At 44.5% G+C, this 24,074-nt stretch overlaps 1 pseudogene; it reads left to right on the top strand.

Moving 5' to 3' along the window:
• The window catches only part of LOC121844978, a 120,239-nt pseudogene that overhangs the window by 61,439 nt on the left and 34,726 nt on the right, over window positions 1-24,074 (top strand).

Genomic DNA, 24,074 nt, shown 5'->3' on the forward strand with positions numbered 1-24,074 from the left:
ATTTTCCTATTGCTTCCTCAAGGTGTCAAGAGTCTTTAGACATAGTTTCAGGCTTTTATTTTGAAAAAATGAGCGAGAAAGATAACATTGCTTCAGTGGATAGCTGGGTGTTCGCATGAGTTTTGCTTGCGCAACAGAGTGGGGCAGCCATTGTCTCTCCCTCTCCTATTGAAAAAGCGATTGTCCCGGTTGATATATTATCGATTAAATATTTTAAAAACAACCTGAGGCTTGGTTATAAAAAACGTTTAAAAAAAAGTCCTCCAGTAGAGGTCAGAGGGAATCATGTCGGGGTTAGGGAAAGTCCTCCAGTAGAGGTCAGAGTGAATCATGTCGGGGTTAGGGAAAGTCCTCCAGTAGAGGTCAGAGGGAATCATGTCGGGGTTAGGGAAAGTCCTCCAGTAGAGGTCAGAGTGAATCATGTCGGGGTTAGGGAAAGTCCTCCAGTAGAGGTCAGAGTGAATCATGTCGGGGTTAGGGAAAGTCCTCCAGTAGAGGTCAGAGTGAATCATGTTGGGGTTAGGGAAAGTCCTCCAGTAGAGGTCAGAGTGAATCATGTCGGGGTTAGGGAAAGTCCTCACCTAGAGGTCAGAGTGAATCATGTCGGGGTTAGGGAAAGTCCTCACCTAGAGGTCAGAGTGAATCATGTCGGGGTTAGGGTTAAGGAAAGTCCTCACCTAGAGGTCAGAGTGGAGATCTGGAGATCAGACAGACAGAAGATTTCAGAAGGGAAATGATCCCTGAGCATTCGGGACAATATTAGTGAGGATACCTGGTTCAGTGTTTCAGTGGGATGATATATACACCTGGTTCAGTGTTTCAGTGGGGTGATATATACACCTGGTTCAGTGTTTCAGTGGGATGATATATACCTGGTTCAGTGTTTCAGTGGGGTGATATATACACCTGGTTCAGTGTTTCAGTGGGGTGATATATACACCTGGTTCAGTGTTTCAGTGGGATGATATATATACCTGGTTCAGTGTTTCAGTGGGGTGATATATACACCTGGTTCAGTGTTTCAGTGGGATGATATATATACCTCGTTCATTGTTTCAGTGGGGTGATATATACACCTGGTTCAGTGTTTCAGTGGGGTGATATATACACCTGGTTCAGTGTTTCAGTGGGGTGATATATACACCTGGTTCAGTGTTTCAGTGGGGTGATATATACACCTGGTTTAGTGTTTCAGTGGGGTGATATATACACCTGGTTCAGTGTTTCAGTGGGGTGATATATACACCTGGTTCAGTGTTTCAGTGGGGTGATATATACACCTGGTTCAGTGTTTCAGTGGGGTGATATATACACCTGGTTCAGTGTTTCAGTGGGATGAGATTTGGTGATTCAGGGAGGATAAGAAGATTCCTCTGCCTCGTGAATCTGCCAATGTTATGTTGCTGAGCAGTAATCCACAGTGATGTTGGAGCATTTCATTTATCCTTGTTAATTACCAACCGTTAATAAGATGGCTCTTATGGACTTAATGGAGTTTGTGTGTGTGTGTACTCTCGTGTGTGTGTGTGTGTGTGTGTGTGTGTGTGATTATCAACGTTTAAGTGGATCTAACTGCTGTAATGACCTTTGTGGAGTGATGATCAGTGTTCGGGGGAGTTAGCGGGTGAACAGTTTGATACAGAGCCACAACACTTCACAGAATATCACATTCTCATAATACATTATAATATATTCTAATATTTATTTTGAATGTGCAATGATTCTATCAAAAATAAATCATGCTCAGATCTGAACATGTGTTACCCGAACCACAGATGACAAATTAACTAGATACGGTACCTCACATGACAGTGTTGTTGATCTGAATCTGTGTAAGTGTTTGTTTGGCCTGCATATTAAAGTCTACCTCAGGCGAACACAGCCGTTGACGAGGATCTCAGCTACAGTGTTGTTGTTGTTCTTGTTTGAACCCTGTGTAAGTTTGGACACCGTGTTAAAGTGTGCTATGCTTCTGTCCCCAGGTGAACACAGCGATGCACGAGGCCAAGCTAGTGGAGGAGTGTGATGAGCTTGTAGAGATCATACGCCAGAGGAAACAGATCATCGCTGTCAAGATCAAGGAGTCCAAGGTACAGTAGTCTTCTACACACTAACCTTAATACCCTACTGGACCCCTATGGTCCAAGGTACAGTAGTCTTCTACACACTAACCCTTAATACTATACTGGACCCCTATGGTCCAAGGTACAGTAGTCTTCTACACACTAACCCTTAATACTATACTGGACCCCTATGGTCCAAGGTACAGTAGTCTTCTACACACTAACCGTTAATACTATACTGGACCCCTATGGTTCAAGGTACAGTAGTCTTCTACACACTAACCCTTAATACTATACTGGACCCCTATGGTCCAAGGTACAGTAGTCTTCTACACACTAACCGTTAATACTATACTGGACCCCTATGGTCCAAGGTACAGTAGTCTTCTATACACTAACCCTTAATACTATACTGGACCCCTATGGTCCAAGGTACAGTAGTCTTCTACACACTAACCCTTAATACTATACTGGACCCCTATGGTCCAAGGTACAGTAGTCTTCTACACACTAACCGTTAATACTATACTGGACCCCTATGGTTCAAGGTACAGTAGTCTTCTATACACTAACCCTTAATACTATACCCGTCCCCTATGGTCCAAGGGACTGTACTCAATGGCTGAGTCTCAAACCATACTCTTCCTCTGGCTGAGTCTCAAACCATACTCTTCCTCTGGCTGAGTCTCAAACCATACTCTTCCTCTGGCTGAGTCTCAAACCATACTCTTCCTCTGGCTGAGTCTCAAACCATACTCTTCCTCTGACTGAGTCTCAAACCATACTCTTCCTCTGGCTGAGTCTCAAACCATACTCTTGCGCTGGCTGAGTCTCAAACCATACTCTTCCTCTGGCTGAGTCTCAAATCATACTCTTCCTCTGGCTGAGTCTCAAACCATACTCTTCCTCTGGCTGAGTCTCAAACCATACTCTTGCGCTGGCTGAGTCTCAAACCATACTCTTCCTCTGGCTGAGTCTCAAACCATACTCTTCCTCTGGCTGAGTCCCAAACCATACGCTTCCTCTGGCCGAGTCTCAAACCATACTCTTCCTCTGGCCGAGTCTCAAACCATACTCTTCCACTGGCTGAGTCTCAAACCATACTCTTCCTCTGGCCGAGTCTGAAACCATACTCTTCCTCTGGCCGAGTCTCAAACCATACTCTTCCTCTGGCCGAGTCTCAAACCATACTCTTCCTCTGGCTGAGTCTCAAACCATACTCTTCCTCTGGCTGAGTCCCAAACCATACTCTTCCTCTGGCTGAGTCCCAAACCATACTCTTCCTCTGGCTGAGTCCCAAACCATACTCTTCCTCTGGCTGAGTCCCAAACCATACTCTTCCTCTGGTTGAGTCCCAAACCATACTCTTCCTCTGGCTGAGTCCCAAACCATACTCTTCCTCTGGCTGAGTCCCAAACCATACTCTTCCTCTGGCTGAGTCCCAAACCATACTCTTCCTCTGGCTGAGTCCCAAACCATACTCTTCCTCTGGCTGAGTCCCAAACCATACTCTTCCTCTGGCTGAGTCCCAAACCATACTCTTCCACTGTCTGCATCAGAAGTTACACCCTATTCCATACAGAGGTCTTCAAAACGGACAATTTGTTTACCATTTTCAAAGAGGTTTCGACAGAAGAAGTGAGTGGTGTCTCCAGTCTCTCCTACTACACACATTACAGCGCTGGATCTGATGTGTGTGCCAGCCTGTCTGAGTCACGGAGACGTTGTTGGGGGCAGATAAAACGCTGCATTCACAACGTGTCACTGCAACTGCCACAGTGAGCGAGGGATTAGAAAAGAAAAGACATAGAGGGGACTTGTCACATAGTAGCACTCTGTGAGTGACATCAAAAGAACGGAAGTATCGGATTGCGAGGTGTTGTCTGAGGTTTCCGAAGGATAATAACAACAACAACAACAACAAAAATGCGTGGTCTGCGTATTTCTTGAGAACTTAACTTTTCCCTTTGTCGACAGTTTTTAGTTTTTAGTAGTGAAAGATCTTGTGATCTATGGCGCAGTTCAGTTCAAGGGTTCTCAAACTCTTTATAGCCCACAAACCCCCATTTTGATATCTGACCATGTGAATTGTTTTGTTGTTGTTGTAATTAACAGCCAATGTTTACTTTTATATTTGGGGCTGTGACAGCCAATTAAAAAACATTCTAACAGTACTTCTGATTGTCTTCTCAACTCACCATCACATACTGGTAATGTGGGGCTGTGACAGCCAATTAAAAAACATTCTAACAGTACTTCTGATTGTCTTCTCAACTCACCATCACATACTGGTAATGTGGGGCTGTGACAGCCAATTAAAAAACATTCTAACAGTACTTCTGATTGTCTTCTCAACTCACCATCACATACTGGTAATGTGGGGCTGTGACAGTCAATTAAAAAACATTCTAACAGTACTTCTGATTGTCTTCTCAACTCACCATCACATACTGGTAATGTGGGGCTGTGACAGTCAATTAAAAAACATTCTAACAGTACTTCTGATTGTCTTCTCAACTCACCATCACATACTGGTAATGTGGGGCTGTGACAGCCAATTAAAAAACATTCTAACAGTACTTCTGATTGTCTGCTCAACTCACCATCACATACTGGTAATGTGGGGCTGTGACAGTTAATTAAAAAACATTCTAACAGTACTTCTGATCGTCTTCTCAACTCACCATCACATACTGGTAATGTGGGGCTGTGACAGCCAATTAAAAAACATTCTAACAGTACTTCTGATTGTCTTCTCAACTCACCATCACATACTGGTAATGTGGGGCTGTGACAGCCAATTAAAAACATTCTAACAGTACTTCTGATTGTCTTCTCAACTCACCATCACATACTGGTAATGTGGGGCTGTGACAGCCAATTAAAAAACATTCTAACAGTACTTCTGATTGTCTTCTCAACTCACCATCACATACTGGTAATGTGGGGCTGTGACAGCCAATTAAAAACATTCTATCAGTACTTCTGATTGTCTTCTCAACTCACCATCACATACTGGTAATGTGGGGCTGTGACAGCCAATTAAAAACATTCTAACAGTACTTCTGATTGTCTTCTCAACTCACCATCACATACTGGTAATGTGGGGCTGTGACAGCCAATTAAACAACATTCTAACAGTACTTCTGATTGTCTTCTCAACTCACCATCACATACTGGTAATGTGGGGCTGTGACAGTCAATTAAAAACATTCTAACATTACTTCTGATTGTCTTCTCAACTCACCATCACATACTGGTAATGTGGGGCTGTGACAGCCAATTAAAAAACATTATAACAGTACTTCTGATTGTCTTCTCAACTCACCATCACATACTGGTAATGTGGGGCTGTGACAGCCAATTAAAAACATTCTAACAGTACTTCTGATTGTCTTCTCAACTCACCATCACATACTGGTAATGTGGGGCTGTGACAGTCAATTAAAAAACATTCTAACAGTACTTCTGATTGTCTTCTCAACTCACCATCACATACTGGTAATGTGGGGCTGTGACAGCCAATTAAAAAACATTCTAACAGTACTTCTGATTGTCTTCTCAACTCACCATCACATACTGGTAATGTGGGGCTGTGACAGCCAATTAAAAAACATTCTATCAGTACTTCTGATTGTCTTCTCAACTCACCATCACATACTGGTAATGTGGGGCTGTGACAGCCAATTAAAAAACATTCTAACAGTACTTCTGATTGTCTTCTCAACTCACCATCACATACTGGTAATGTGGGGCTGTGACAGTCAATTAAAAAACATTCTAACAGTACTTCTGATTGTCTTCTCAACTCACCATCACATACTGGTAATGTGGGGCTGTGACAGCCAATTAAAAACATTCTAACAGTACTTCTGATTGTCTTCTCAACTCACCATCACATACTGGTAATGTGGGGCTGTGACAGCCAATTAAAAAACATTCTAACAGTACTTCTGATTGTCTTCTCATCTCACCATCACATACTGGTAATGTGGGGCTGTGACAGCCAATTAATAAACATTCTAACAGTACTTCTGATTGTCTTCTCAACTCACCATCACATACTGGTAATGTGGGGCTGTGACAGCCAATTAAAAAACATTCTAACAGTACTTCTGATTGTCTTCTCAACTCACCATCACATACTGGTAATGTGGGGCTGTGACAGCCAATTAAAAAACATTCTAACAGTACTTCTGATTGTCTTCTCAACTCACCATCACATACTGGTAATGTGGGGCTGTGACAGCCAATTAAAAAACATTCTAACAGTACTTCTGATTGTCTTCTCAACTCACCATCACATACTGGTAATGTGGGGCTGTGACAGCCAATTAAAAAACATTCTATCAGTACTTCTGATTGTCTTCTCAACTCACCATCACATACTGGTAATGTGGGGCTGTGACAGCCAATTAAAAACATTCTAACAGTACTTCTGATTGTCTTCTCAACTCACCATCACATACTGGTAATGTGGGGCTGTGACAGCCAATTAAACAACATTCTAACAGTACTTCTGATTGTCTTCTCAACTCACCATCACATACTGGTAATGTGGGGCTGTGACAGTCAATTAAAAAACATTCTAACATTACTTCTGATTGTCTTCTCAACTCACCATCACATACTGGTAATGTGGGGCTGTGACAGCCAATTAAAAAACATTATAACAGTACTTCTGATTGTCTTCTCAACTCACCATCACATACTGGTAATGTGGGGCTGTGACAGCCAATTAAAAAACATTCTATCAGTACTTCTGATTGTCTTCTCAACTCACCATCACATACTGGTAATGTGGGGCTGTGACAGCCAATTAAAAAACATTCTATCAGTACTTCTGATTGTCTTCTCAACTCACCATCACATACTGGTAATGTGGGGCTGTGACAGTCAATTAAAAAACATTCTAACAGTACTTCTGATTGTCTTCTCAACTCACCATCACATACTGGTAATGTGGGGCTGTGACAGCCAATTAAAAAACATTCTAACAGTACTTCTGATTGTCTTCTCAACTCACCATCACATACTGGTAATGTGGGGCTGTGACAGCCAATTAAAAAACATTCTATCAGTACTTCTGATTGTCTTCTCAACTCACCATCACACACTGGTAATGTGGGGCTGTGACAGCCAATTGAAAATGAGTCTGACATAATGAGTACATTTACATGCACACTAATAATTCGATATTAAACTGATTATGGCTGATGGTCGAGTACGGCATTAGTCATGGAAACACCTTACTCTGCTTATCTTAAATCGGTGTGAGGTCATAATGGAAAGTTAGCAATCACCGTTTAAAACACCTGGTTTTTCTGAGAAATCTGTTGAATTCTAAAGGAAACAGCTTAATGAGTAAACGGTTTCATTGGAGTTCCAGCCATGTATATGATCTGCTCATGTGTCCCGCAGCGTGTTACTCAAGCCTGCCTCTTATGCGCGAGTGAAGTGAGTTCGGGAAAACTGAACGTGTGCTATCTTCAGAATAGTTTTCACTTTTCACATTCAAACGTTATATGTCCAAACTTAGAATCAAAAAGTATTTGTAAAAACATATATATGGTGGCCACTGTGGTAGAATGTGTATTCTGCATTTATCAAAAGTCCTATCAGTAGCCTGATTTCAGATGTATAAACAGGATTATTCGGGACATTTTTCTTCTTGCAAAAGCATCTAACGTTTTTAACAAACTATTACATTAACCTGACTATACACAACCAATGTCTCTCATCTCTCTCTACCACTAATGAGATGGGTGTGGCTCGATGCATGTCGCGTCGGAGCTTCTCAAAGTCAGGGGGCGTGGTCGACAGGGCGCACCTTATATCTGCTGTCACATCCTGGATACACCCATATGGAATCTGTTATTCATCAATTCAGCACACTGGAAAGCCAATATGGAATCAGTGTTTCATCAATATGGCCACACAGCACACTGAACATCCAGTATGGAACCTGTTTTTCATCTAAATATATTTTACTAGGCAAGGCAGTTAAGAACAAATTCTTATTTTCAATGACAGCAGGTTAACTGCCTTCAGGGGCAGAATAACATATTTGTACTTTGTCAGCTCGGGGTTTGAACTAGCAACCTTTCGGTTACTAGTCCAATGCTCTAACCACTAGGCTACCCTGCTGCCCCAAAATTGAGTCCTTTTCGACATAACTTGAAAGGCCGCTCAGCAAGGAAGAAGTCACTGCTCCAAAACCACCATAAAAAAGCCAGACTACAGTTTACAACTGCACATGGGGACAAACATTGTACTTTTTGGAGAAATGTCTGATGAAACAAAAATAGAACTGTTTGGCCATAATGACCATCATTATGTTTGGAGGATAAAGGGGAGGCTTGCAAGCTGAAGAACACCATCCCAAGAATGAAGTATGGGGGTGGCAGCATCATGTTATGGGGGTGGTTTGCTACAGGAGGGACAAAATAGATGGCATCATGAGGAACGGAAATTGTACCTTGTCAACTCAGGGATTTGAACATGCAACCTTTCGGTTACTAGTCCAACGCTCTAACCACCAGGCTATCCTGCCGCCCCAATATGGCCACTCAGCACACTGAACATCCCCTGTGCCGTTTGATGCTCTTGAATCGTGAGACAGAACGATATATCCTCGTGAGTAGAACCCCAGACATGTATAGCAAACAGAAGTCAATGCATGGGCATCTTGGCCCTCACAGCTAACGTCCATTTGGAGAGCATGAGCTGGGGAGTTGAGTCGTTCATTCAGTTTCCTCTTGATTACTAGCAATAGAATCAATTCTTTGTTTAACAGTGTCATCTTAAAAAAGGTATTGATGTGAGTTTCTGTGCCTCTGCCTCCCCACACATTGTTTTTACCACATCAATTTCAGCTGCCCGGTAATGTCAAAGTCTCTGCAATATTGTGTGGTTTCGTAGCGAAGCCGACCTAGTCATTCACCGTGGGAATGATTCAAGTGTGGCCTTTTCACATGATCTTAAGGGCTCTCTCTGGTTTAATTTGATATTTGAACAACTTTCATTACAATTGTTTAGGTTAACTACATCACAATGATTTTGAGATATAAAGATGATATTGTAATATTTTTTTTGGGGGGGGGGTGTATATATTTTTTTCTTCAGGATTTTGACAATTCTCCCGTGACCCCATTTTCACATGGTGTAGCGACCCCTAGTTTGGGAACTGCTAGTCTAGAGAGATACAGTGGAGGAAGGAGAGGAGAGAGGACATGGGAAGGGTGAGGAGAGGAGAGGAGAAGAGAGGAGAGGGAGAGGAGAGGAGAGGAGAGGAGAGGAGAGGAGAGGAGAGGAGAGGAGAGGAGAGGAGAGGAGAGGAGAGGAGAGGAGAGGAGAGGAGAGGAGAGAGAGGAGAGGAGGGGAGAGGAGGGGAGAGGAGAGGAGAGGATAAGAGAAATGAGGAGAGGAGAGGAGAGGAGAGGAGAGGAGAGGAGAGGAGAGGAGAGAGAGGAGAGGAGAGGAGAGGAGAGGAGAGGAGAGGAGAGGAGAGGAGAGGAGGGGAGGGGAGAGGAGGGGAGGGGAGAGGATGAAGAGGAGATGAGGGGAGGGGAGTGGAGAGGAGGGGAGAGGAGGATGGAGAGGAGAGGGAGAGGAGAGGAGAGGAGATGGGCAGGTTGAGGAGATGGGCAGGTTGAGGAGAGGAGATGGGCAGGTTGAGGAAAGGAGAGGAGAGGAGAGGAGATGGGCAGGTTGAGGGAGAGAGGAGAGGAGAGGAGGGAGAGGAGAGGAGAGGAGAGGAGAGGAGAGGAGAGGAGAGGAGAGGAGAGGAGAGGAGAGGAGATGGGCAGGTTGAGGAAAGGAGAGGAGAGGAGATGGGCAGGTTGAGGAAAGGAAAGGAGGGGAGAGGAGAGGAGATGGGCAGGTTGAGGAAAGGAGTGGAGAGGAGGAGAGAAGAGAGGCGGGGAAAGGAGAGGAGATGAGATGGGCAGGTTGAGGAGAGGAGAGGAAGATGGGTATGAGAGGAGAGGTGACTGACTGTGCAGCAGAACCAACCGGATTATAGAGGCAGGGCTGTGCAGGGACCAGGGAGCTCAGACACGTGTGTGTCCCAAATTGCACCCTATTTCCTATTTAGTGCACTACTTTTGACCAGGGTCCATGTAGGGAATAGGGTTTCATTTGGGATGCAAAAAGGGAGAGGCAGTGAGTGAGCAGCCTGGCCGGGCCACGTGGTTTATCTTAACAAGCTTTCTCTCTCTCCCTCTCTCTCTCTCTCTCTGTTTCTCTCTCTCTTTTTCTCTCTCTCTCACTCTTTGTGGAGACACAGTCAAGCTTTAATCTCTAACAGCACAAACCAAAACAGAGTGAGCAGGCCGGGCTGGGCTGGACTGCGAGAGCCTTGTTCTCTCTCTCTCTCTCTCTCTCTCTCTCCCTCTCTCTCTCTCGCTCTCTCTCTCTCTCTCTCTCTCTCTCTCTCTCTGTCTCTGTCTCTCTCTCTCTCTGTATCTCCCTCCCTCCTTCCCTCTCTCCCTCCTTCCCTCTCTCTCTCTCTCTCTCTAGCTCTCTCTCTCTGTATCTCTCTCTCTCTCTCTCTCTCTCTGTATACCTCTCCCTCTCTCTCTCTGTATCTCTCTCCCTCCTTCCCTCCCCCCTACTCTCTCTCTCTCTCTCTCTGTATCTCTCCATCTGTGTCACTCTGTCTTTCTGTGATGCTCTCTCTCTTTCTCTGCTCTCTCTATATCTCTCTCTGATCTCTCTCTCTCTCTCTCTCTCTCTCTCTCTGTATCTATATTTCTCTCTCTCTATGTCTCTCTCTGATCTCTCTCTCTCTCTCTCTCTCTCTCTCTCTCTCTCTGTATCTATATTTCTCTCTCTCTATGTCTCTCTCTGATCTCTCTATCTCTCTTTCTGCATCTCTTTTTCCCTGCTCTCTTTTTGCCTCTCTCGGTCTTTCTCTGTCTGTCCTGTGTATTGCTGCTGTTGCTGCTTCTCTGTAAGGCGTTGCCCGGGGCTCATCAACATTGAGGTCTCTCCACCCTCCACTCTCACCTGTTGCAGATGAGGCATGTGGCCCAAATGGCATCTGATTCCCTATATAGTGCACTCCTTTAGACCGGCGTCCAGAGGGCCCAGGGTATGTAGTCCACTATGGAACAGGGTGTATGGAACAGGGTGTATGGAGCAGGGTGTACGGAACAGGACAGTGTGTATGGAACAGGGTGTATGGAACAGGGTGTATGGAACAGGGTGTATGGAACAGGGTGTATGGAACAGGGTGTATGGAACAGGGTGTACGGAACAGGGTGTATGGAACAGGACAGGGTGTATGGAACAGGACAGTGTGTATGGAACAGGGTGTATGGAACAGGGTGTAGGAAACAGGACAGGGTGTATGGAACAGGGTGTATGGAACAGAATGTCATTTGGGATGCAGCCCTGGAGTGTTGCCCCAGCTCTTGTTCTGTGAATGATTAAATTATGTCCACTAAATGTAACAATTCCAACTCAATATGAGACGAAGACAAGGCAACGAGGCACACACACACACTCTCAATCACATTACGACATGTGTGTGTGTCCTCTGACAGGCTGAATTGTCCGCAGTTTGAGAAAAATATTATGTTTAGTCAACAAAAAAAATAGGATTTCCATATTATATGAATCCTCTGTACTTCAGTCCGTTAAAATGGTATTGTTGTCAGCAATCGGTTGACATGTGACTGAGCCATGCTCCAACAACAGATTATGAACACTACAAAACTCTTACCTAATCTCTATCCCAAATAACAGCCTATTACCTATATAGTGCACTACTTTTTGTCCAGGGTTCATAGGGCTCTGGTTAAAAGTAGTGCCCTATATAAGGAATAGAGTGTTATTTGGGATACAACTTATGTCATCTAAATATGTCATCTAAGTCCAGACGGATTGTTCCATTGTAAATAGTCCATGTCTGATGTTATCATGTTGATTGTAAACCACTGTCATCATTATATAAGTCCTTCCAGGGCAGGTAATGGATCAAAACAGCTTCCATTCTTAGATGTTAATATTTTTATTTGATTTATTTCACCTTTATTTAATTAGGCAAGTCAGTTCTTATGTACAATGACGGCCTACCCAGGGCCAAACCTGGACAACGCTGGGCCAATTGTGCCCCGCCCTATGGGACTCCCAATCACGGCCGGTTGTGATTACAGTCAGTTTTTCATTTTTTAAAAATGTTTTATTTAACCTTTATTTAACTAGGCAAGGTAACAACAAATTCTCATTTTCAATGACAGCCTAGGAACAGTCTACAAGACCCTGCTAGGTAAAGTCCCCCCCTTATCTTAGCTCGCTGGTCACCATAGCATCTCCCACCTGTAGCACGCGCTCCAGCAGGTATATCTCTCTAGTCACCCCCAAAACCAATTCTTTCTTTGGCCGCCTCTCCTTCCAGTTCTCTGCTGCCAATGACTGGAACGAACTACAAAAATCTCTGAAACTGGAAACACTTATCTCCCTCACTAGCTTTAAGCACCAACTGTCAGAGCAGCTCACAGATTACTGCACCTGTACATAGCCCACCTATAATTTAGCCCAAACAACTACCTCTTTCCCTTCTGTATTTAATTGATTTATTTATTTTGCTCCTTTGCACCCCATTATTTTTATTTCTACTTTGCACATTCTTCCACTGCAAATCTACCATTCCAGTGTTTTACTTGCTTTATTGTATTTACTTTGCCACCATGGCCTTTTTTGCCTTTACCTCCCTTCTCACCTCATTTGCTCACATCGTATTTAGACTTGTTTATACTGTATTATTGACTGTATGTTTGTTTTACTCCATGTGTAACTCTGTGTCGTTGTGTGTCAAACTGCTTTGCTTTATCTTGGCCAGGTCGCAGTTGTAAATGAGAACTTGTTCTCAACTTGCCTACCTGGTTAAATAAAGGTGAAATAAATTTTTAAATAAAACAGTGGGTTAACTGTCTTGTTCAGGGGAGAACAACAGATCTTTACCATTCCACCCAACAACCTTTCAGTTACAAGTCCAACCATTAGGCTACCTGCCACCCCAATGTGGAATGTTTAACGTGGAGTGTTTTCTATCCTCATACGTAGTCAGAATATGACTAAATCAAATGTGGTCTTACCAGTGACATTTAAAAAGCATCTTGTTTTTAACACCAGTTACTGACAATTCCTTCGCATTACAGAAGCAACGAAATTCCTCTAAATCCCTTTCTCAAAGATTTGCCCTGACGAAGGAGGTATTAAATGAAGCACATCTGAGCCAGGGGATGGACTGAAGATGAATAGATTATGTAGAATTAGAATTTAGAATGTTTGACTGGTTCTATTCCACTCATGTAGAATGTAGAATTAGAATTTAGAATGTTTGACTGGTTCTATTCCACTCATGTAGAATGTAGAATTAGAATTTAGAATGTTTGACTGGTTCTATTCCACTCATGTAGAATGTAGAATTAGAATTTAGAATGTTTGACTGGTTCTATTCCACTCATGTAGAATTAGAATTTAGAATGTATGACTGGTTCTATTCCACTCATCTAGAATGTAGAATTAGAATTTAGAATGTTTGACTGGTTCTATTCCACTCATGTAGAATGTAGAATTAGAATTTAGAATATTTGACTGGTTCTATTCCACTCATGTAGAATGTAGAATTAGAATTTAGAATGTTTGATTCTATTCCACTCATCGTCCCTGAGGGAATTTTAACACTCTCCATATTAGGCCTTTCTCTCTCTCAGGGTGTGGGACTGTAGGTGATTTTTTATTTTACTAGGCAAGATCAGTTAAGAACAAATTCTTATTTTCAATGACGGCCTAGGAACAGTGGGTTAACTGCCTGTTAAGGGGCAGAACGACAGATATGTACCTTGTCAGCTCAGGGGTTTGAACTTGCAACCTTCCGGTTACTAGGGTAGCCTAGTGGCTCTAACCACTAGGCTACCCTGCCGCCCAATGTGATGAGGAAGCAGACTGACAGAGAGAAAAAGAGATGGAGGGAAAGAGAGAGAGAGAAAAACAACGGTATATTCTGGAAGGCGATCGATCTGAATACTTGGACATGACTGGTGTTTTTTTAGAGACGACACAATGATACACAGGATATTTGACCCTTTTGTTTTGAACATCACATCCATAACAAACTGAGACAATATATATTTTGATTTCTTTAACACTTTTTTGGTTACTACATGATTCCATATGTGTTATTTCATAGTTTTCATGTATTTACTATTATTCTACAATGTAGGAAATAGTAAAAATAAAGAAAAACCCTTGAATGAGTAGCTGTGTCCAGACTCCTGACCGGTACTGTAGATATACTGTATATGCGTTGAATGCCCATCTATTGTGCAACATATCCACAATTTGATACTACAGACAATGTGAGATCACTGCCTATATCCTAACCCTGCTAACATGAACTTCTCTTCTCTGTCCCTTGCTTGTGTGCCTGCGTGCTTGCCTACCTGCCTACTTGTGTGCCTGCCTACCTGTGTGCCTGTGTGCCTGCCTACCTGTGTGCCTGCGCACCTGCATGCCTGCCTACCTTTGTGCCTGCCCCCTGCCTACCTGTGTGCCTGCGTACCTGCATGCCTGCCTACCTGTGTGCCTGCCCCCTGCCTACCTGTGTGCCTGCCCCCTGCCTACCTGTGTGCCTGCCCCTGCCTACCTGTGTGCCTGCCCCTGCCTACCTGTGTGCCTGCCCCCGCCTACCTGTGTGCCTGCCCCCTGCCTACCTGTGTGCCTGACCCTTGCCTACCTGTGTGCCTGACCCCTGCCTACCTATGTGCCTGCCCCCTGCCTACCTGTGTGCCTTCCCCCTGCCTACCTGTGTACCTGCCCCCTGCCTACCTGTGTAACTGCCACCTGCCTACCTGTGTACCTGCCCCCTGCCTACCTGCCCCCTGCCTACCTGTGTGCCTGCCCCCTGCCTACCTGTGTACCTGCCCCCTGCCTACCTGTGCGCCTGCCCCCTGCCACCTGTGTGCCTGCCCCCTGCCTACCTGTGTGCCTGCCCCTGCCTGCCTGTGTGCCTGCCCCCTGCCTACCTGTGTACCTGCCCCCTGCCTACCTGTGTACCTGCCCCCTGCCTACCTGTGTAACTGCCACCTGCCTACCTGTGTACCTGCCCCCTGCCTACCTGTGTACCTGCCCCCTGCCTACCTGTGTGCCTGCCCCCTGCCTACCTGTGTACCTGCCCCCTGCCTACCTGTGTGCCTGCCCCCTGCCTACCTGTGTGCCTGCCCCCTGCCTACCTGTGTGCCTGCCCCCTGCCTACCTGTGTGCCTGCCCCCTGCCTACCTGTGTACCTGCCCCCTGCCTACCTGTGTACCTGCCCCCTGCCTACCTGTGTAACTGCCACCTGCCTACCTGTGTACCTGCCCCCTGCCTACCTGTGTACCTGCCCCCTGCCTACCTGTGTACCTGCCCCTGCCTACCTGTGTACCTGCCCCCTGCCTACCTGTGTAACTGCCACCTGCCTACCTGTGTACCTGCCCCCTGCCTACCTGTGTGCCTGCCCCTGCCTACCTGTGTGCCTGCCCCCTGCCTACCTGTGTGCCTGCCCCCTGCCACCTGTGTGCCTGCCCCCTGCCTACCTGTGTGCCTGCCCCCTGCCTACCTGTGTACCTGCCCCCTGCCTACCTGTGTACCTGCCCCCTGCCTACCTGTGTACCTGCCCCTGCCTACCTGTGTACCTGCCCCCTGCCTACCTGTGTACCTGCCCCCTGCCTACCTGTGTACCTGCCCCCTGCCTACCTGTGTACCTGCCCCCTGCCTACCTGTGTGCCTGCCCCCTGCCTACCTGTGTGCCTGCCCCCTGCCTACCTGTGTGCCTGCCCCCTGCCTACCTGTGTACCTGCCCCCTGCCTACCTGTGTGCCTGCCCCCTGCCTACCTGTGTACCTGCCCCCGCCTACCTGTGTACCTGCCCCCTGCCTACCTGTGTACCTGCCCCCTGCCTACCTGTGTACCTGCCCCCTGCCTACCTGTGTACCTGCCCCCTGCCTACCTGTGTACCTGCCCCCTGCCTACCTGTGTACCTGCCCCCTGCCTACCTGTGTACCTGCCCCTGCCTACCTGTGTACCTGCCCCCTGCCTACCTGTGTACCTGCCCCCTGCCTACCTGTGTACCTGCCCCCTGCCTACCTGTGTACCTGCCCCCTGCCTACCTGTGTACCTGCCCCCTGCCTACCTGTGTACCTGCCCCCTGCCTACCTGTGTACCTGCCCCCTGCCTACCTGTGTACCTGCCCCCTGCCTACCTGTGTACCTGCCCCCTGCCTACCTGTGTACCTGCCCCCTGCCTACCTGTGTACCTGCCCCCTGCCTACCTGTGTACCTGCCCCCTGCCTACCTGTGTACCTGCCCCCTGCCTACCTGTGTACCTGCGTACATGTGAGTCTTGTTTGTTTGTTCTGCGTCCGTGCGTCCGTGCGTGCGTGTGTTCTGCGTGTGTTCTGCGTCCGTGCGTGCGTGTGTTCTGCGTGTGTTCTGCGTGCGTGCGTGCGTGTGTTACCTGTCTCAGGTGATGAAGCTGCGTAAACTGGCCCAGCAGATGGCTAACTGCAGACAGTGTCTGGAGCGCTCCAGAGCCCTCATCACTCAGGCAGAACACAGCCTGAAGGAGAACGACCACGCTCGCTTCCTACAGACCGCCAGGAACGTGGCTGAGAGGTGAGACAGAAATCCCTCCTCACTGACATCCCTCTCTCACACCTTAACTACCTCCCCTACCAGCCCCTGTAACTAGCCACCAGGAACGTGGGCGAGAGGTGGGATGTCACATCCTTCCCGCCTGGGATGGGCTGTGTGTTTCGTGGGAGGCTTTTAAGGTCAACAGACAGGGAAGGATGCTCAGAACACATTCTGCATGGTTGTTCTCTACTATTTCCAAGGCTTGTTATTCATGGAATCTCTCCCTGGAATGGATGTCTCGTTCAGGATTTCAGGGTCTGCTGGATGTTTTAGGAATGAGGTTCTCTAGCTGATGGAGACAGGCTGGAATATGAAGGGTTAAACACAACAGGGCCTTGTCTGTCTGCGGCTGTGTCAGACTCACCCACACGCTGATGTGTGTAGACAGTGGGCATCCTTGGTCTCTGCTCCTTCATCATCCTCCTGCTGAGGTTCTCCAGTCCATACAATAGCATCTCTATGCTCCAGTCTGATACCTCTCCTTTCTTCTCGCCTCCCTTTCTTCCACCCCCTCCTCCCCCTCCCTCTCTCCCCCAGGGTTGCCATGGCCACGGCCTCCTCCCAGGTGCTGATACCAGATGTGAACCTGAACGAAGCCTTTGATAACTTTGCCCTGGACTTTTCCAGAGAGAAGAAGATCCTAGAGGGACTGGACTACCTGACAGGTGAGAGGGAGGGAGCGTGCGAGAGAGAGAGAGAGAGAGAGAAAGAGAGAGAGAGGGAGAAAGAGAGAGAGAGAGAGAGAGAGAGAAAGAGAGAGAGAGAGAGAGAGAGAGAGAGAGAGAGAGAGAGAGAGAGAGAGAAGAGAGAGAGAGGGAGAAAGAGAGAGAGAGAGAGAGAGAAAGAGAGAGAGAAAGAGAGAGAGAGAGAGAGAGAGAAAGAGAGAGAGAGGGAGAAAGAGAGAGAGAGAAAGAGAGAGAGAGGGAGAAAGAGAGAGAGAGAGAGAGAGAAAGAGAGAGAGAAAGAGAGAGAGAGAGAGAAATGTCTGGGGCTTTCACAAAGACTATAAGACAGCACCACTGTTGGCAAATAATGAACCTGTCTGTTGATCAATGTCCATCCTGTCCATCCTGCATGCCTCTGGAGGTGTTGTATAGTTTTGTTGAAACACAAACGACCACCGGAAGACGTACAGAAGTAACGTAGAACAAATCTGACAAAAAATGTACTACACTTTTGTGTTTAGTTGACTGGTACAATGCACATTGTCTGAAATGATGTCTAGATATTGATCTTTCCATTGTTGACACTGTAGCTCCCACCCTACACACTCAAACAGGAAAACATCTGTAGGCCAGGGGGCTATCCAAATGAACTATTACAGCATTACATTTTTAACACCTTGGAAATAGGTATTTATATGAATGCTCTTATGTGCTGTCCTCTGGCATCAAGTACACATCTATGAATGCTCTCATGTGCTGTCCCTGTGGCATCATGTACACATCTATGAATGCTCTCATGTGCTGTCCCTGTGGCATCAAGTACACATCTATGAATGATCTCATGTGCTGTCCTCCGGGATGAAGTACACATCTATGAATGCTCTCATGTGCTGTCCTCTGGTATCAAGTACACATCTATGAATGCTCTCATGTGCTGTCCCTGTGGCATCATGTACACATCTATGAATGCTCTCATGTGCTGTCCCTGTGCCATCAAGTACACATATATGAATGCTCTCATGTGCTGTCCTCTGGCATCAAGTACACATCTATGAATGATCTCATGTGCTGTCCTCTGGCATCAAGTACACATCTATGAATGCTCTCATGTGCTGTCCTCTGGCATCAAGTACACCTCTATGAATGTTCTTGTGTGCTGTTTCTGTGGCATCAAGTACCCATCTAGTATTGTTTTGAATAAATCCAGTCCAACACTAATCTATCCCTTGTTTGACCCTGTAGCTCCCAGTCCTCCCTCCATACGTGATGAGCTGTGTACTGCCTCCCACGACACCATCACAGTTCACTGGACGTCTGAGGATGAATTCAGTGTCACCTCCTACGAACTGCAGTACACCATCTACACCGGCCAGACCAACTTCATCAGTAAGTACCGTGTACAAAACACCAGCCGTACACCACCCTGTTCACCATCTACTCAGGACAGACCAACTTCATCAGTAAGTACAGTGTACAAAACACCAGCCGTACACCACCCTGTTCACCATCTACACCGGCCAGACCAACTTCATCAGTAAGTACCTTGTACAAAACACCAGCCGTACACCACCCTGTTCACCATCTACCCAGTGTTGTGACGTGTCTATCATTAATGTGTTGACGGCTATTCATCGAATAATTACCTACTACGTTGAATTTCTACTCTAATAAATTAATAATGTAACAATTAACTCATTAGAAAATTGGGGCACCACGGGAAGTGATAACTCAGCGATACACAAATTGGCAAATTTGCTAACTAATTAAACACACAGAAATACATAAACACACACACACGGTATAGGTTATTGATTACTAACACAATGCAACGAAAACAGGTCCCTAGTGGACTAACCCGATATGACGGCTTGTTACACAATGGAAAGGGGGTGGGGAAAGATAAAGAGAGGGCGAGACAAAGAGAGTGGACTTATCGTACATACATTTGGAAACTACGCTCGCCGTGAATATGAATATTTAGCACCCTAACAAATGCTCGTTCGGATATGAAATGCAACATATATTTAAGTTTCTCTGTCGTCTGTCTGTTGAACCCACTCGGTCCGTCTAATGGAAGTAGTTTGATGCATGTCTCTGATTGTCCACCAGAGTTCTAGAGTGTTCTTAGAATGGATACATTAGAGGTGCACCGCACGTCGGTGAGAGGGACCTGTTCTTCCCTCCTGTCTTTGGTCCTAAACTACTTTACACGCAGAGCTGCAGACGGTGCATGTTATTGGTCCAGTCTTCACCTTCTTCACTCGTCCAGAGTTTTCAGAGGGTCTTACGGTTTTTCTGGTCTTGTAGTTTTAACCATGTCAACGTGTGGACCGCGTCTTCACATTCTCTGGTCTGTATTTAAATTCTCTGTGAGTTACTGTAAATACTCTGGCCTGAAAGGCGGTTCCATCATGTTGGACTACTTCATAATACAATTACCTACAGTAAGAAGAGATAGGGTTGGACTACGTTATAATACCGTAACCTACAGTAAGAAGAGATAGGGTTGGACTACGTTATAATACAGTAACCTACAGTAAGAAGAGATGGGGTTGGACTACTTTATAATACAGTAACCTACAGTAAGAAGAGATAGGGTCGGACTACGTTATAATACAGTAAGAAGAGATAGGGTTGGACTACTTTATAATACAGTAACCTACAGTAAGAAGAGATGGGGTTGGACTACTTTATAATACAGTAACCTACAGTAAGAAGAGATAGGGTCGGACTACGTTATAATACCGTAACCTACAGTAAGAAGAGATAGGGTTGGACTACTTTATAATACAGTAACCTACAGTAAGAAGAGATAGGGTTGGACTACGTTATAATACAGTAACCTACAGTAAGAAGAGATAGGGTTGGACTACTTTATAATACAGTAACCTACAGTAAGAAGAGATGGGGTTGGACTACTTTATAATACAGTAACCTACAGTAAGAAGAGATGGGGTTGGACTACTTTATAATACAGTAACCTACAGTAAGAAGAGCTAGGTGGGACTACTTTATAATACAGTAAGAAGAGATAGGGTGGGACTACTTTAGAACAAAGTAAGAAGAGATAGGGTTGGACTACTTTATAATACAGTAACCTACAGTAAGAAGAGATAGGGTTGGACTACTTTATAATACAGTAACCTACAGTAAGAAGAGATAGGGTTGGACTACTTTATAATACAGTAACCTACAGTAAGAAGAGATAGGGTTGGACTACTTTATAATACAGTAACCTACAGTAAGAAGAGATAGGGTTGGACTACTTTATAATACAGTAACCTACAGTAAGAAGAGATAGGGTTGGACTACTTTATAATACAGTAACCTACAGTAAGAAGAGATGGGGTTGGACTACTTTATAATACAGTAACCTACAGTAAGAAGAGATGGGGTTGGACTACTTTATAATACAGTAACCTACAGTAAGAAGAGCTAGGGTGGGACTACTTTATAATACAGTAAGAAGAGATAGGGTGGGACTACTTTAGAACAAAGTAAGAAGAGATAGGGTTGGACTACTTTATAATACAGTAACCTACAGTAAGAAGAGATAGGGTTGGACTACTTTATAATACAGTAACCTACAGTAAGAAGAGATAGGGTTGGACTACTTTATAATACAGTAACCTACAGTAAGAAGAGATAGGGTTGGACTACTTTATAATACAGTAACCTACAGTAAGAAGAGATAGGGTTGGACTACTTTATAATACAGTAACCTACAGTAAGAAGAGATAGGGTTGGACTACTTTATAATACAGTAACCTACAGTAAGAAGAGATAGGGTTGGACTACTTTATAATACAGTAACCTACAGTAAGAAGAGATAGGGTTGGACTACTTTATAATACAGTAACCTACAGTAAGAAGAGATAGGGTTGGACTACTTTATAATACAGTAACCTACAGTAAGAAGAGATAGGGTTGGAATACTTTATAATACAGTAACCTACAGTAAGAAGAGATAGGGTGGGACTACTTTATAATACAGTAAGAAGAGATAGGGTGGGACTACTTTATAACACAGTAAGAAGAGATGGGGTTGGACTACTTTATAATACAGTAACCTACAGTAAGAAGAGATAGGGTCGGACTACGTTATAATACCGTAACCTACAGTAAGAAGAGATAGGGTTGGACTACTTTATAATACAGTAACCTACAGTAAGAAGAGATAGGGTTGGACTACGTTATAATACAGTAACCTACAGTAAGAAGAGATAGGGTTGGACTACTTTATAATACAGTAACCTACAGTAAGAAGAGATGGGGTTGGACTACTTTATAATACAGTAACCTACAGTAAGAAGAGATGGGGTTGGACTACTTTATAATACAGTAACCTACAGTAAGAAGAGCTAGGGTGGGACTACTTTATAATACAGTAAGAAGAGATAGGGTGGGACTACTTTAGAACAAAGTAAGAAGAGATAGGGTTGGACTACTTTATAATACAGTAACCTACAGTAAGAAGAGATAGGGTTGGACTACTTTATAATACAGTAACCTACAGTAAGAAGAGATAGGGTTGGACTACTTTATAATACAGTAACCTACAGTAAGAAGAGATAGGGTTGGACTACTTTATAATACAGTAACCTACAGTAAGAAGAGATAGGGTTGGACTACTTTATAATACAGTAACCTACAGTAAGAAGAGATAGGGTTGGACTACTTTATAATACAGTAACCTACAGTAAGAAGAGATGGGGTTGGACTACTTTATAATACAGTAACCTACAGTAAGAAGAGATGGGGTTGGACTACTTTATAATACAGTAACCTACAGTAAGAAGAGCTAGGGTGGGACTACTTTATAATACAGTAAGAAGAGATAGGGTGGGACTACTTTAGAACAAAGTAAGAAGAGATAGGGTTGGACTACTTTATAATACAGTAACCTACAGTAAGAAGAGATAGGGTTGGACTACTTTATAATACAGTAACCTACAGTAAGAAGAGATAGGGTTGGACTACTTTATAATACAGTAACCTACAGTAAGAAGAGATAGGGTTGGACTACTTTATAATACAGTAACCTACAGTAAGAAGAGATAGGGTTGGACTACTTTATAATACAGTAACCTACAGTAAGAAGAGATAGGGTTGGACTACTTTATAATACAGTAACCTACAGTAAGAAGAGATAGGGTTGGACTACTTTATAATACAGTAACCTACAGTAAGAAGAGATAGGGTTGGACTACTTTATAATACAGTAACCTACAGTAAGAAGAGATAGGGTTGGACTACTTTATAATACAGTAACCTACAGTAAGAAGAGATAGGGTTGGAATACTTTATAATACAGTAACCTACAGTAAGAAGAGATAGGGTGGGACTACTTTATAATACAGTAAGAAGAGATAGGGTGGGACTACTTTATAACACAGTAAGAAGAGATAGGGTTGGACTACTTTATAATACAGTAACCTACAGTAAGAAGAGATAGGGTTGGACTACTTTATAATACAGTAACCTACAGTAAGAAGAGATAGGGTTGGACTACGTTATAATACAGTAAGAAGAGATAGGGTTGGACTACTTTATAATACAGTAACCTACAGTAAGAAGAGATAGGGTTGGACTACGTTATAATACAGTAACCTACAGTAAGAAGAGATAGGGTTGGACTACTTTATAATACAGTAACCTACAGTAAGAAGAGATAGGGTTGGACTACTTTATAACATAGTAAGAAGAGATAGGGTTGGACTACTTTATAATACAGTAACCTACAGTAAGAAGAGATAGGGTTGGACTACTTTATAATACAGTAAGAAGGGATAGGGTTGGACTACTTTATAATACAGTAAGAAGGGATAGGGTTGGACTACTTTATAATACAGTAACCTACAGTAAGAAGAGATAGGGTGGGCCTACTTTATAATGCAGTAAGTAGAGATAGGGTTGGACTACTTTATAATACAGTAACCTACAGTAAGAAGAGATAGGGTTGGACTACTTTATAATACAGTAAGAAGGGATAGGGTTGGACTACTTTATAGTACAGTAAGAAGAGATAGGGTTGGACTACTTTATATAACACTGAATGTTGCTGGTTTGCACTCTATCCCGTTATGTAACAGCCATATTCTAGCAACAGCTTTGTAATGCCATGCAGTTACTGTACTGACATCAAGATAACATGTCATTTGGGAACATCAGTTGTTCCAGTTTGTCTGTATCACCATTTATGGACTATAGTACCTTGAGTGAGTGGACTGGGTGACACTTTTGAGGGCATCGAGGAGAGGAGGGAAGATGAGATTTGCTGAAGTGTAGAGCAGAGGAGATAATAGCAGGTATAGGCCTAGCAGATAATGTCAGGCTGCCGTGGCAGGACACAGGAGGATGAACTGACAGTATAGTGGCAGGACACGGGAGGATGAACTGACAGTAGAGTGGGAGAACATAGTAGGATGAACTGACAGTATAGTGGCAGGACACGGGAGGATTAACTGACAGTATAGTGGCAGGACACGGGAGGATGAACTGACAGTAGAGTGGCAGGACACGGGAGGATGAACTGACAGTAGAGTGGGAGAGCATAGCAGGATGAACTGACAGTAGAGTGGGAGAACATAGTAGGATGAACTGACAGTAGAGTGGGAGAACATAGTAGGATGAACTGACAGTAGAGTGGGAGAACATAGTAGGATG

The sequence above is a fragment of the Oncorhynchus tshawytscha genome, unplaced genomic scaffold, assembly GCF_018296145.1.
Source record: "Oncorhynchus tshawytscha isolate Ot180627B unplaced genomic scaffold, Otsh_v2.0 Un_contig_6972_pilon_pilon, whole genome shotgun sequence".
Classification (NCBI taxonomy): Eukaryota; Metazoa; Chordata; class Actinopteri; order Salmoniformes; family Salmonidae; genus Oncorhynchus; species Oncorhynchus tshawytscha.